At 31.4% G+C, this 16,798-nt stretch overlaps 1 long non-coding RNA gene across 2 annotated transcripts in view; it reads right to left on the reverse strand.

Moving 5' to 3' along the window:
- Positions 1–499: 499 nt before the first annotated feature.
- The window catches only part of LOC143058247 (uncharacterized), a 30,738-nt gene continuing 14,439 nt past the window's right edge, over positions 500–16,798 (reverse strand). For both annotated transcript variants that reach the window (XR_012972969.1, XR_012972968.1), the window contains exons 2-3: positions 1,822–2,030; positions 500–820 (exon numbers count right to left, since the gene is read on the reverse strand). This is a non-coding gene — a long non-coding RNA (uncharacterized LOC143058247). The remainder of the gene's footprint in view (positions 821–1,821; positions 2,031–16,798) is intronic.

Genomic DNA, 16,798 nt, shown 5'->3' on the forward strand with positions numbered 1-16,798 from the left:
GTATCCTTGCTTTTGTATCATTTAAAGACTTCAATTCTTTAATCATTTCAGTTAACACATTTTAATTTCAAAACATTCAACAGATATTTCCAAATAACAAATTTTGTAAACAACAGATATAATTGGTAACTGGTAATTATTTTACAGTCAATATGTTTTTATATTTAGCAAGAGGCATCATAATCATGTTCATTAAATTCTTTCCTTGTCAGACTGTTACTGAACCCAAAACCAGTGAAAATTGCAAGTAGCTTTTAGTTTCTAGTAGTACTATTTTGATAAGATGTGTAATTTTTCGTCATTTCTTTTGATGTTCTGTCATATCCAGTCAGACTATTTCACATGTTGAACTTTACTCACAATTATATTTCATCTGTAAATGCTAAATTATGCAACTTCTAATGCAGGGAGACATGAGGGTTACTAATTTTTTAAATGTATAACTAGTTTTTATCTAATACAGTATATTTTTTAATATCAAAATAAAAATAATTAAAACTGAGTATTTAATAACAATATTTATTTGCAATTTTTTTCGTTTTCCGTTATCTAACTTTAGTTTGCCTCAACTAAATGTTATGAAACTTATAAATCTAAGAAAATTGTAGAACATATTGTTGTTAATTGACCATGTTGATTTGCCATAATTTATCACATTCACACATATTCATTGCAAAAACATCTTCTTTTTCATAAGTGTCTACAGGAGCTTGTGTTTCTGTATCTTTTCTTTAAAGAATCATCATGATAGCTTCTGTTCCCTTCACATTCGAGACATAAATGAGATCTTCAGGAAAATATCTACTCCTTATATCTTTATCTGAAAAAACAAAACAAAAAATATGCTTTGACATAGTTTGACATATTTTTACAAGATTGTACATACTGAAATGTCTTGCCTGCTTTATGGTCATGATTGAACTTTCTGTTGCATGTTTCAATCTGAAGAATATACCACAATTAGTTCCTAAAACATATACACATGACTAAATTTTTCTTCCAACATGATTTTTATTTATTTACTAATCAAGGTGAGAGAAGACAATGAAAAGTAGATAAACATATATAGATTACAGTAGCTTCTCAACTTTAATTTGATATCAACAAAATGTATTGTGGCAATTTCTCAAATATCAGTGGTGGATCCAAGGGGAGGGTTCCGGTGGTTGGAACCCCCCTTTTTTTGAGACTATCAATGCACTTGAATGGAGACATTTAGTTTGACCCCCCCCCCCCTTTAGAAATGTCTGAATTCACCCCTGAATATAATACAGGTTACCCAATCATCACAGTTGGTTGACCATTATGGATAAACCATTTCACAGATGATATCGGATGTTTCTTACTTCGTACCTGCAATCCCCTTTCCTTTTCATGAATGTGACCTACCGAAATAAACTATATATACCAAGTTTGTAATAACATGTGCGACACGAAGGGTGCCACATGTGGAGCAGGATCTGCTTACCCTTCTGGAGACCCTGAGATCACCCCCAGTTTTTGGTGGGGTTTGTGTGGCTCAGTTTTTAGTTTTTAATGTTGTTTCTAGTGTACTATTAATTGTCTGTTTGTCTTTTTCATTTTTAGCCATGGCGTTGTCAGTTTATTTTCGATTTATGAGTTTGAATGTTGCTATGGTATATTTCACCCCTCTTTTTTTTAACAGGAGGTTAATAAGCTGTAATTAGCAATGGATGTTAGTAGCCATTTAATTCTTTTAAATTAAAACTAGTCTGAAGTACTGAACCATGTTTGATTGAAATATTTGTCGATGCTATAATGACACACTTCTTCAAACATCAGTAACAGTTATAATCATACCTTTGCTGACTTCAGCATTTCATTATGTCTTCAGTTTCTTTTCTCATCTGTCATAGTATCAATATTATATATGTAGCATACCACCATCTTGATGCATTCTGTATTACAAATAGTTACTCAACAGTTTTATCGTAGCAATCTTTTGGTGTTTTTTTTTTATCAGGAACTACATGTTCTATATTCTGGAAATCTTACAATGCATGGAAAAGCTGAAATTATAAATTAGGTAAATAAATTTTAATCAATATGAAACGACACAATCAGCTTTTTTAATGATAAATGTGTACTAAGTTTCAAATTGATTGGACTTTAACTTCATCAAAAACTACCTTGACTAAAAAAAATTTAACCTGAAACTGAGGGAACACTTTTAATTTCTATGTTCAGTGAACCATAAAAATGGGGTCAAAAGTCTTTAATTTGGTTTTAAAATAAGAAAGATCATATCATAAGGAACATTTGTACTAAGTTTCAAGTTGATTGGACTTCAGCTTCATCAAAAACTATCTTGACCAAAAACATTAACCTGAAGTGGGAAGAATGGATGGACAGACAAACAAACAGACGAAAGGACGCACAGACTAGAAAACATAATGCTTCTCTACTATTGTAGGTAGAGCATAAAAATTCATAAAAGAACTAGCAAAAAAAGGCACCAACAAAAAGAAACAAATCTAAAGTAATTGTCCATTAACCAGGAAACCCTTGTTTTTCCCCTTTTGTTGCTCCTAATTCATAAACAGATTGAGTCATAACTCCAATATTCCAACCCTTACTATCCTTTGGAGTTTTGTGGTGTGGAAACTTCAGGCAATTCTATAAACTGTTCTACAAATTATTGTCTGGACAATAGAAAATTGATTATTTGGGCCCCTTTTATACCCCTTTTTCCTACACCAAAGGGACCATAAATTAACCCCCAAATCAATCCAAACCTTCCTTTTTGTGGTTTCAAACTTCAAAGATTTATATTTACTTATGCTAAAACTATTGGCATTTTTTTTAATTAAACTTAAGTTATTGGCAAATTTCCAATGGATTTTATTAATACTGAAGTTATATATAGATATAGGAAGATGTGGTGTGAGTGCCAATGAGACAACTCTCCATCCAAATAACAATTTAAAAATTAAACCATTATAGGTTAAAGTACGGCCTTCAACAAGGAGCCTTGGCTCACACCGAACAACAAGCTATAAAGGGCCCCAAAATTACTAGTGTAAAACTATTCAAACGGGAAAACCAACGGTCTAATCTATATAAACAAAATGTTGGTAAATTTCAAAATCACATCTTTAAGGTGGTACCCAACACTTAAACTAAAATTAATTTGGCTCGTTTAATTTTCTTAAAATTTTGACAAAGTATTTACTTTGACTCTTTGACAAAAATATAAAAATTAAAATTTTTTTGAACCAACCGTTTTATCAGAAAAATTACACTGGTTATATAGCAGTTTGACAAACACTCATTTTGATCATTGAAAAGCTTAATATCCCTTTAACAACACAACGTAATTAAAACATTTAGCTGATTTTACAGAGTTATCTCCCTGTAGTGTTAGGTACCACCTTAAAAGTTGTGTGAAATAATTCAAATATAACTTTTGGATTACCTCCCTTACACAGCTTTCAAATTGTCTTGACTATCCTTTAACCAGAAAAATAATTGTTTTTCATCTTTTTTGCCCCTTATTCATAAATGGTTTTATCTATATCCTTAGCCAATCCTAACCATCCCATAGTAGTATAGAGCATTGGGGTATAATTTTAGAAAGATCATACACTTTTACACAAGTCATTAACTTAAAACTACAAAAATGCTTGTGTTTGGCCCATCATTCTTGACTGTTTGCCCCATAACCCTAAAAATAAATTCCAACCTTCTTCTTATAATATTTAACATTGTGGTACAATTTCAGAGGAATTGAAATACTTATACACAACTTATTGTCTTGAAACTAGATAAATGCTTGTTTTGGTCCCCTTATCCTAAACCTTAGGGACCATAACCCCCAATATCAATCCCAAGCTTCCTTTTGTTGTTTTAAACATTGTGTTAAAATTCTATTCATTTCTATTAACATGATTAACTTATACTAAAGTTATTATCTGGAAACCATCCGTCTTCGAACGATGCTCAGCTGACCACAAAGCAATGTGATACCAATATAATTATATGATTGCAAAAATTTTATGGTTGTATAAAAAGGTATTCTAGACTTTAAACTAGAGGCTCTTAAGAACCTGTGTCGCTCACCTTGGTCTACATGTATGTGAATATTAAACAAAGGAAGCAGATGGATTCATGACAAAATTGTGTTTTGGTGATGGTGATGTGTTTGTACATCTTACTTTACTGAACATTCTTGCTGCTTAAAATTATCTCTATATATAATGAACTTGACCCAGTAGTTTTAGTGGAAAATGTTAGTAAAAATTTACAAATTTTATGAAAATTGTTAAAAAATGACTATAAAGGACAATAACTCCATAGGGGATTAATTGACCTTGTTGACCATTTCGGTCATGTTGACTTATTTGTAAATCTTTCTTTGCTAAACATTATTGCTGTTTACAGTTTATCTCTATCTATAATAATATTAAAGATAAAAACCAAAAACAGCAAAATTTCCTTAAAATTACTAAATCAGGGGCAGCAACCCAACAATGGGTTGTCTGATTCATCTGAAAATTTCAGGTCAGATAGATCTTCACCTGTTAAACAATTATACCAATTATACCCTTGTCAGATATATGCTCTAAATGCTTTGGTTTTTGAGTTATAAGCCAAAAACTGTATTTTACCCCTATGTTCTCTTTTTAGCCATGGCGGCCATCTTGGCTGGTTGGCCAGGTCATCTGACATATTTTTTTAACAAGATACCACAATGATGATTGTGGCCAAGTTTGGTTTAATTTGGCCCAGTAGTTTCAGAGTTCTAGAAGATTTTTGTAAAGGTAACAACGCCGGAAGCAAAGTGATGGGAAAAGCTCAGTAGGCCCTTTGGGCTAGGTGAGCTAAACATTACTTTTTTCTAGTTTATAACTGAGTGAAGGCAATATCATATATACCCAATAAATCATCAAATTCGAAACATATTTCTATGTTGATTAAAATGAAGCTTTTTTATTATTTGATGCAAATTTTATGTTCGGAGAGCATTCTACAGCTATTTTCCAGTATTCATTTAGGAATTACTTGATCATCAAAAAAGCGGTGTTTAAAATATAATACAGGGGACTCATAATCATTTTAACTTTATTTCGTGCTGCTACTTTTGATTTTACACAGTTAAGATGGCTCAGACTTATTCAAAGTCTCTATCAGAATGCCGTATTATTTTAATCTTTACAAAGAGTACCTCAAATTTGTCGAAAAAAAATAGGGGTTCCAGACCATTTAAGCTCAAAATTTTACATTAAATAGGTACAAGCATGTTAAAGGGACCATTTTCAATGAAATGATAGGGAAAATAGAGGTGCTGACATATTTTTATGGGATATCAAATAAAAACTGTCTGTGACACCTCAGGTGTGACCTGGTCCAAATCTGTAATGTACAAAGCTGAAATACAGCTTCAAATATTAAGCAAATACAAGGACTTATATATACATGTATGCGTCCCTGGCAAATACAAGGGTCACCAATAAGGAAAAATAAAATTTTTGCCTTAAAACCCAAATTTTGGAGGGAAAATGGTGAAATTGGGTGAAATGTCAATTTGAGCCTTTAGCAGACCTGTACAGAAATTGCTAACAAAACCACATAGAAGCACATTTCAGAGATGCAAGTAAGAATTGTATAGCTTAAAATTTATAAAAAAAAACATAAATATTTAAAAGTTTTTAGGAAAGTTAATTGTTCAATAACATGTAAATTATTCCTTGTTTTCAAAATTCCAATAGGGAACATACTTTATATAATTGTTTAAATAAACCAATTTTTCAAGACGTTTCGGCCGAAACGTCTTGAAAAATTGGTTTATTTAAACAAATGTAAATTATAAGCTAGTAGTCAGCTTGGAATTAATAAAAACAATGATGTCATGGATGTATGAACTGTAAATCACGAAAACAGGAATTTAATACAAGGATTTACAAGTTCGTTTAAAAATACATTTTGTATATATTCTGAGACTTGTATTAAAAAACAAATTTATATTTTGTTAAAAAAAAGCAATGAATATAAATTAATACATTGTACTCCAGTGTTCTACTATCATGACAGTGACTAAGCAAATAGGGGAAATAACAAATTGGTTGTGGCAATACAAAAATTCAGCAAATTTTTCAACAAACTTTAACATGTAATGTTCAAATAATTAACATTATGCAACTGGAGTACAAAAAAAAATCAGAGCAAATTGATCCAGGGCGAACAAGTACAAGTGTGAGTGATAAATTTGTCCTGGTAAAATATGTCAGGGCGGACAAATATTACTATATAGTATAAAAAGTCCATGGTTACAGAATTTACTAGTATATATTTAGTCCGATATTAGTTATATATGTCCCCAGACAAATTTTCCTAGGTAATCATGTCCTATAAAATCCTATAAAAGATTCAATTACTTGCATTTGCAAATTTAAATCTTATGTTTTAGTAATGTTTAAGAGTCACATAGTTAAATTTTTGATAAAATTTATGTCCCCAGACTTTTAATTTTCCCACAAAGTCATGTCCATGTCATTAGAAGTCCTAGGTTTAAATGTCTATGCCTTTAATTTTTAAAAGTGAATATGAATGTAATATGTTTTAACATTGTTATAGACAAAACGAAAGAGTTGTGTATCAATCTGTTACAGCTAATTTCCTAAAGCATGTAGAGCAAGACTTAAGTTAGCTTGCTTGCTTTGTATTTAAATTGTACACTCATTAGGATAATATCCAATTAAATTCAAATATTAAATATACAGGTTAAACTATGCCTACCTGTACGAAAAAATCCAGGCGTCTTTTACACGGATTCCAGGCGGATATTTTAGAGGGAATCCGTTTAAAGTCCACTTTTACACGAAGAATCTTTCTTACATGGATTCCAGGCGGGTTACGGGCGGAATAGAGCCGAAATATGCAAATTTATCCGCCTGTCTTAGGAGGAAAAATTTCCGTCTAATTAAAAGGAAAAATGTTTTTCTCAAAAATATATCCGCCTAAAGAGACAGAAAATATATCCGCCTAAAGAGACGGAAAATATATCCGCCTAATGAAACGGAAAATATATCCGCCTTCGAAAAAAAATCCGCCTTAGAATATGAAAAAAAATCTGCCTTAAGAATATGAAAAAATTCTGTCTTCAATGAAAGAATTTTTTCATTTCAAAGATTCAGGTTTTTACCACTGCCATGCCTTCTTGCAAAGAAAAACTAGGCCTTCATACAATAAAATGCAAAAAATGTTATCAAACTTGATCGAATTTATTTAAGCAACTACAAATTACTATACATGTATGTATAATTTTGACATTTTTAGTTCTTCACAATTTCTTCATTTTCAGTTATTAGTCATATTTTTAAGGGTTTTTCAGTGTTCTTTGAATATAAATTATTATCACAAGTTCCTGAATTTATTTCGTGCATAACTGATTTGCTCTGTAACAGCATGGATCTGTTGTGTTTTGTGCAACAAGCAGAAACATAACCTGAAAAAAAGAGGACATAAATTAAAATTACCATGCATTATTGGTTTTAACTAAAAGGAATTTGACAAATTTCTCTATGTTATACAGGTAAATTGTGAGCTGCCTAAGTAGGTGGGGTTTTCCTTCATTTTGACATATTGACCTGAATTTACTATTTTTACCATATATCATTCAATATACATATTACAACAGAAACATCTAAAACTTGAAATTATAAGATTAAACTATGAAAAATAAGATGTTAAGCATGTTTTAAAGAGTAATTATATTTTAAGAAAAAAATCCTTGTAAAATCAAGGGCAGATAATTATAATGAATTTACTATGACCTGTTTTGGGGATTTTCTCAATAAAATAAGACCTGTGGGCTGTAACCCCTGTTTTCAATTTGCTAATTTTAAAGATATATATCATGTTTATATCAAAAAAATATTACAGATGGTTTACAACTTTTGATTTTTTTCAAATTTGTTAAAAGTCCAATATGTGCAAAAGTTACTTAAAAAGCATTCATAAGGATTTCTTTCATATAAAACTACTTACTCCAAGTCTGATTGAATGTGTCCATTCTTCAGTCCTATCAGAAAACAATTTTCTTTTGTTTCACCAGTTCTGAAATATAAAAAAAATTGTCTTATTACAATTAAACAAAATAATTATTACATATACTGTGCATGAAGTGTATAGGTTATTCTTTACTTTGATTAGTACATGTAGTATTGGTCTTTTATTTTACTTTAACATCATAGGCCCGCATTTACATGTACAAAATGTTTGTCTTGCCATTTTAAAAATCTTAAATTTGATCCATAATCATGATAATTGAGTACATATGTACTAAATTTTAAAAGATAACACTTTATGATTTTTCGGAATAGATGTCTATTATATATATTTAATTATTACAGTCATACAACAGATCTCCAATTTTGCTATCAAATAATATCATATAAAAGAGATTGTCTTAAAGATATAAGTCTTGTGTAATACACAAATACCACAGTAATTATGAACATGATGTAATTATGCAAAAATTGAATGGTCTTATATAGTTATTTTCTTGATCCTACATGGTACTTATATATATATATATATATATGTCACAAGTTATTTGAAGGAAATAGCAGTTTCATAATATTCAAAAATGTTGAAATACTTATATTCATAATTTCAACTTACCAGAAGATTCAATCCAAAATATATGAAAACATCAATCTTCACAAATCCAATAGTCATGTCATCAGAAGAATATATACATCTGCACTTTTTAATGTTAATAGACTACTTTGGCTCTTTTTAGTCCACAACTCTACATCCATGGTAAAATTCATATTTTGGTCAAGATAAATATTTAAGACATCTTTTCTTGTAATGTCTGCAAGTTCAAATTTTGAATCTGACCTGAGTGTTGGGGTTATTTTGGGAGTTGTTTGATTCCTTGAAATGTTTCCCTAATCATTATACTATTAATTACCTAAATCTTAAATATTTGATTTATAATAATAAATAAATAATATTCACCAATTTTTATCTATTATTTTTATATTTTGGACTGTAGCAATTTAAGAGAAATGTACAAAGCTATGTGGTCTCCTTCATGAGGCCCCAACTCTTGAGTGTGTACATATCATTTCCTGTCCATTTCACAGAGGCAAATGGAAAACAGATGGGGGACCTACATAACATTTCTATCACTAACTGATAAGAAAGAGACTGCATGGAAATACTATTTGTGTATTATCATGATTATTACTTAATTAAATAGAGATACACTTAATAATTAATTGTACTTGAAAATAAATTAATTTAACCTGCAATTCCTATGTTGGAAAATTCAAAAACAAGTTATTGTTATCACTGTTAGTGAAATAAGTATATATATTCTAGTCACTTTTTATATGTTTAAATGTATATAAATAGCAACACATAACATAAAGTTATAAATTACCTAACAATGCTATCACAATTTGAATTTAATTGAATTTAATATGCCATCTTTAAGACTCTTTAAATATAACAAGAGTGCACACGCTGAAATGTCTCGCCTTCTATACTAATCATTGATATTATGTTGATAGTCCTAAGTATAAAACTTGATTACAACTGTCACATAAACTTAACATTAACCAAGATAACTAAACAAAGACCAATGAACCTTGAAAATGAGGTCATGGTCAGATGAACCATGCCAGGCAGACATGTACAGCTAATCCTGCTTCTATACAACATATATAGTTGACACATTACTTATAGTTTAAGAAAAATAGACCAAAACACAAAAACTTAACACTGTGCAATGAACCGTGAAAATGAGGTCACGGTCAAGTAAAACCTGCGCGACTGACATAAAGATTATAGAATATTTCCATACACCAGATATAGTTGACCTATGGCATGTAGTATTAGATAAAAAGACCAAAACTCAAAAACTTAACTTTGACCACTGAACCATGAAAATGAGGTCAAGGTCACATGACATCTGCCCGTCAGACATGTACACTTTACAATCATTCCATACAACAAATAAAGTAGACCTATTGCATATAGTATGAGAAAAACAGACCAAAACATAAAAATTTAACTATAACCACTGAACCATGAAAATGAGGTCAAGGTCAGATGACACCTGCCAGTTGGACATGTACACCTTACAGTCCTTCCATACACCGAATATACTAGCTCTATTGCTTATAGTATCTGAGATATGGACTTGACCACCAAAACTTAACCTTGTTCACTGATCCATGAAATGAGGTCGAGGTCAAGTGAAAACTGTCTGACAGACACAAGGACCTTGCAAGGTACGCACATATCAAATATAGTTATCCTATTACTTATAATAAGAGAGAATTCAACATTACAAAAAATTTGAACTTTTTTTTCAAGTAGTCACTGAACCATGAAAATGAGGTCAAGGACATTGGACATGTGACTGACAGAAACTTCGTAACATGAAGCATCTATATACAAAGTATGAAGCATCCAGGTCTTTCACCTTCTAAAATATAAAGCTTTTAAGAAGTGAGCTAACGCCGCCGCCGCCGCCGCCGCCGGATCACTATCCCTATGTCGTGCTTTCTGCAACAAAAGTTGCAGGCTTGACAATAAAAAGACCAAAACTCAAAAACTTAACTTGACCACTGAACCATGAAAATGAGGTAAAGGTCACATGACATCTGCCCGCTAGATAGGTAAACCTTACAATCATTCCATACAACAAATATAGTAGACCTATTGCATATAGTATGAGAAAAACAGACCAAAACACAAAAACTTAACTATAACCACTGAACCATGAAAATGAGGTCAAGGTCAGATGACACCTGCCAGTTGGACATGTACACCTTACAGTCCTTCCATACACCGAATATACTAGCCCTATTGCTTGTAGTATCTGAGATATGGACTTGACCACCAAAACTTAACCTTGTTCACTGATCCATGAAATGAGGTCGAGGTCAAGTGAAAACTGTCTGACAGACATGAGGACCTTTCAAGGTACGCACATATCAAATATAGTTATCCTATTACTTATAATAAGAGAGAATTCAACATTACAAAAAATCTGAACTTTTTTTTCAAGTGGTCACTGAACCATGAAAATGAGGTCAAGGACATTGGACATGTGACTGACGGAAACTTCGTAACATGAGGCATCTATATACAAAGTATGAAGCATCCAGGTCTTCCACCTTCTAAAATATAAAGCTTTTAAGAAGTTAGCTAACACCGCCGCCGCCGCCGCCGCCGCCGTAGCCGCCGCCGCCGGATCACTATCCCTATGTCGAGCTTTCTGCAACAAAAGTTGCAGGCTCGACAAAAATATTAAATATGTTGGATTTCAGGGGGGTACAAATACTGGCTTTATGGCCCAAATAATCACCATGCATGCACTCTCTCATCAGTAATGATACATTTTCATTTGAAAAAAAAATTAAAAGAACAATTCTGCCTCAAAAGTTAGAAAAAATTTCTAAGTACAATTCCCGCCTGATAAATTTGAACAAAATCTTTTAAGTCCAATTTCCTCCTAACAAACTTGAACAAATATACTAAGTCCAGCATTCCGTCTATGATATTTCTTTTACTAAAGAAATCCTGTTAACTCAACAGGAAAGTAGTAAATATTTCGCCTAAGGTCTTTGATACTTCAGGCGGATTTTTTTCAATATTCCATGTCCGCCTTAATTCCGTCTATAAGTCTTAATTTTTAGGTGGATTCCGCCTGGGTTCCTGCTATTTTTAAGCGGAATCCTCCTAATATTCTCATACGGGTATATATATTATATAAAGATGACCATCATGTCAATCATATTAGCAAAGCTTGTATAAACAATTATACAAACAAAGAAGGCAAGCCAACCAAAGTTTTGCATTACATGCATTTATAGGAAATTAGCTGTAAGGCCACACCAATTTGATTCCTTGTTCGACGGACCCGCCCGCACCTATTTTTTTCAAAACCGATTTTTTTTTTATATTCCCGCTTCCCGCATCCGGAAATGTAATCATGTCCATTTCCCGCACCGTTTTTTTTTGTGTAAATATTATAAAAAGATATCAACATTTGTTTTTAAAATCACAGTCTAACCTGTATATAACGATTTTAAACATAAAAGCACCCCACCACACTGTGTAAATATCTGTGAGAATATTTGTTTCAGCAAGAAACCTATTTATCCAAAGTGGGAGTGCTACGATATGAATTTATAACATCGGAAATACCTGTGAAGAACAAAAAATTGGTTTCTTTCCCCCTTACTTATATTCCCTATCAAAAAATGTTCGTTGTTAGAATAAAGTACAAAAAACTTCTGAAGGATTTGCCTTCAACTGCAATTATATTGTATGCTGGTGAAACAAAACTATCCATAGCCGCTGCATGTTTATGCACCTGTCCTGATTGATTCAGGGGCATGTCGTTCAGCAGTTATCTTTTGTTGATGTTGTTCAAACCTGTACGAACTGTGACGCCCGTATATGACACGGAAACCAGGCGTAAAAATCATACTTTATCCTGGCGGCATTGCAGTGTTTACTGAATGCATGTCCAGGCGTCAACCAGGCGTAAACCAGGCGTAAATTAGGCGTAACTAAGGCGTAAACCAGGCGTAAAATTAGGCGTAATATTTAAATGAGTACGCCTGGTTCACAAAAAAATAGGCGTAATATGCAAATGAGTACGCCTGGTCAATAAATAAACCAGGCGTAATATCCTTACATAATACTACACTTATTTTAGTTCAGTGTATTAACCCTAAGCTGTGTACTTTTGTGTATTGATACAAACTTCTGTACTGTTGCTTTTATTTCTTATTGTTTGACAAAAAACTTGAAATATTAACCATTGAAGAAGCTAATATAGAAATAAATACATTTTATGCAGACAATGGCTCAAATAAGTTTAAGTTTAAATCAGAATTATAACAACTATTTTTTCTTGAAATAGCATTTTAACTAAGTTGTTTTTGAAAATGATTGTCTTTTGAACTAATTTATAAATGATAATACTGCAATTTAACTTTAAGTAAAAGATTTTAATGTTATTTATCCAAGGATAAAGGTTTTGGGATTTAAAAAATTCTGATAGAACATAATACTTTTAAATAACTTAGTTATACTCACATTATTATTATTTACCATGCATAACTACTTTCCTTTTATTTCACAATTTTCATTTATTTATTAGATTCAGTATTTCCAATTTCAGATTCTTCCAAAAAGCACAAAACAAGCAAATTATCCCTGAATATATGAAGATGCCATGTGTCCAACCTTTACACACTAAAACCAAAGAGCCAAATTTTGAAAAAAAAATCCCATGATCCTTTAAACAAAGCATTATGGGTATTTCTATTTACGCCATACCAACAGTTTTACGCCCGTAAGAAAATTTACGTCTTTCCTATTTCAATTTACGCCCGTAAGAAAACTTACGCCTTGTTTATTTCAATTTACGCCAGGTTAACTGCTTTTTTCTACGCCCGTAAGGACTACAAATTTACGTTTCCTGCTCCCTTACGCTTGGATCTAGACACGTAACTACCACTTACGCCTGGTTTACGCCTTATTTCCAGGCGTAATACGCCTTATAATTTCGTACGGGTTGGTATTTTCCCGTTTGGATATATAAATTAGATTGTTGGTTTTCCTGTTAGAATTGTGTACGCTAATAATGTCGGGGTCCTTTATAGCTTGCTGTTTGATATGTATCAAAGCCCTGTGTAAAAGGCCGTACTTTGACCTGTGTTTGTTATTATCAGGTTGAGAACAACCCTCTCTCAGACAAGGGGTCATTTTACTGATGTAGAAAAGAAAATAGAAATACCAAGGATTTGTATAGTTCTTCTATACAAAACCTTTGAAAACTTAGAATTTTGTACCGTACTCAAAAAGAGGAGAGTTACATTATATTTTAAACAACTTTTTCTAAAAGAGGGGTCCACTTATTTTGAATAATATTAAACTGTTGTTAAAGTAAATGTGTTAACATGGTTAGTCCAGGAATATTACAAAATTCTTTGACAGGTTTTGACCATTTAATACCAGATAGATATATAGTTCTATGAGAAAATATGAGCCCTTTTGTACAAACAAATATATTATAACTTATATTGATCCCTTATAAAACATGTAAAAGGGATATTTATAACATTAGGGGTTGCCCCCAAACTAATTATGACTTGGATGGAGAATTGTCTCATTGTCAGTCACTCATACAATGTACATAGACCAGATTTACATTTTGTAATTATTTCTTGGTGAACAGGGAAAAAATACCTTAGAAATTAAAAAAATGTCAAAGTACAAGTGATAAATCAAGTTTTAATATTGTCAAAACCCACTATTTTATGTTTACAAAAAAAAATTATAATCGCTCGCCTTTACTTTTCAAGCTTCGCCTCAAAAATTTGCAAATTAAATATTTTTTTATTGAAATTTTCAAATCGCTCGCTCGCCCCAAATTTCGGAGTCCAAAAATCCGTAGAACAAGAAATAAAATTGGTGTGGCCTAAATAAAATTTGTCTCCAGACTAATTTTCGTAGGAAATCATGTCCATGTCATATTTTCCTAGAAAATCATGTCCATGTCATTAGTATTGAATTCCTAGGTAAAAATGTCCTAGTCCAAATAATTATGACAGCTTGAAAGGCTATTATATTTTTTTTCTTTGAAGCCTTACTTCGACGAACTAAGTAAGGCGTCAAAGAAAAAAAATATAAAAGCCGTTCAACTTACAAGACGTCATAATAATTGTGAGCCTGCTATTTCTGCCAAAGAATGGGAGATTCACTATAGAAATTTGCTTGCTTCAAGTAATAATGATACAACTGATACAAATCAAAATATAGAGAACAAAAATCACAACTTTTCTAATACATCCCTTAATGTCCCTATTACACGTAAAGAAATCAAAGACTGTATTAAGAAGTTAAAAAAGGGAAAATCTGGAGGTCCTGATTTGATAATTAATAAATTTCTAAAGGTGTGGTCAAACACTCTAGTTTTACTTTTGACCAAACTTTTTAATAAGATAGTTAACTCAGAAAAATTCCCCAAAATTTGGAACATTTCTCTATTGACATCAATTTATAAATCTGGTGACCCATCTGATTGTGGGAACTATAGAGGTATAAGCATAACAAGCTGTCTTGGTAAAGTCTTTACATCCATTTTACAAAAACGACTTGGTGATTTTCTTGAAACACATAATTTATTATTTTCAAATCAAGGTGGTTTTAGAAAAAAATTACAGAACTGTAGATCATGTCTTTATTTTAAAAACAATAATAAACAAATATTTGTTTAAATGTAAAAAGAAACTATATGTGTGTTTTGTAGATTTTAAAAAGTCTTTTGACAGTGTCTGGAGATCAGCTATGTTCTTAAAATTACAAAATAAAGAAATACAAGGCAAATTTTATAATATACTGCATGACATGTACTCTAATACCTTATATTCATGTAAATATCAAAATATGTTTACCAAGCCTTTTCTTGATAATCAGGGTGTCAAACAAGGTGACAGTTTAAGTCCAACTTTATTTACTGTAAATTCAGAAATTATTGCGAGGTTTTGATTATTGCGAAAAATGCGACAGACTTGTAAACGCAATAATTTTAACTCGCATTTTAAAATCATTGATATGAATTAAACAGGATTTTTCTCAAAATCATTATAATTAAAATCGCATTTAAGTCTAAAATGACAAAATCGCAATAATAAATGCACGCAATAATTTCTGAATTTACAGTAATTTATTTGTTGATGACATAGAAAAATACTTTAGATACAAACTTAACTAGTGCAGTAAATTTAAATGGTCAAAAAGTGAACCATTTATTGTATGCTGATGATTTATTATTGATATCGGAATATGCAGATGGTCTCCAGAACTCTCTTGATTCTTTACAAAAACATAGTACTGAATGGAAACTGGACTTGAACCTTAAGAAAACAAAAATTATAATTTTCTCTAAAACTAAAAGTAAATTAAAAAAACGTTTACTTTTATTACAGTTCTAATGCAATTGAAATTGTTGATTGTTATAAATACTTAGGAGTTGATTTTCATACATGTAGCTCTGGAAAATTTATACAAGCAGTGTCAAGCCTCTTAGATAAAGCTAAAACAGCATATTTTGCATTGAAGTCAAAACTACCATATAGTGAAAATTTGTCTGTTAAGACTTGGCTCCAGCTTTTTAATTCAATGATAACTCCTATTTTAACTTATGGATCAGAAGTATGGTTATCAGAATTCAAACCAAATTTTGAAGCATTTATAGACAAAAGTAAATTAGACAAAACACAAAACTCCATATTTAAAAACATACTTGTGGTTCATGGAAAGTCTTCCAATCTAGCAGTGCGGTGTGAATTAGGCACTTTACCCATTCGCATTAAATGTTATCAACTTATGTATAAATATTATGAGCGTCTCAGTGATATTGGTGAACGGTCTGGTGGTCCGCATGAAATTTTCAAGGCTGCTTTTGAAGTGGACAAAACTCTCACAAATAGAGAAAATTCATGGTCTTATAAACTATCTGAATTAATGAAATATATTGCAAAAAATAGCATTGTAATAGTAATTTCAAACAGACAAGGATCCGACTATGCATTGGGAACATGTGTACATGTATTAAATATACTGTTCCCAGCTGACACCTTATATGTATAGGAAGTGCCCCCTCCCGAGATTCCTGTTTATTCAATTCAATTCAATATTTTATTGGAAAGAGCTCAATAGAGGCGTGATCCAAATACAGATAATAAATAATATTAAAACAACACACAAATGAAATAACGATTCATGGAACAAGTCAAGC

Source organism: Mytilus galloprovincialis, chromosome 14 (assembly GCF_965363235.1).
Source record: "Mytilus galloprovincialis chromosome 14, xbMytGall1.hap1.1, whole genome shotgun sequence".
NCBI lineage: Eukaryota > Metazoa > Mollusca > Bivalvia > Mytilida > Mytilidae > Mytilus > Mytilus galloprovincialis.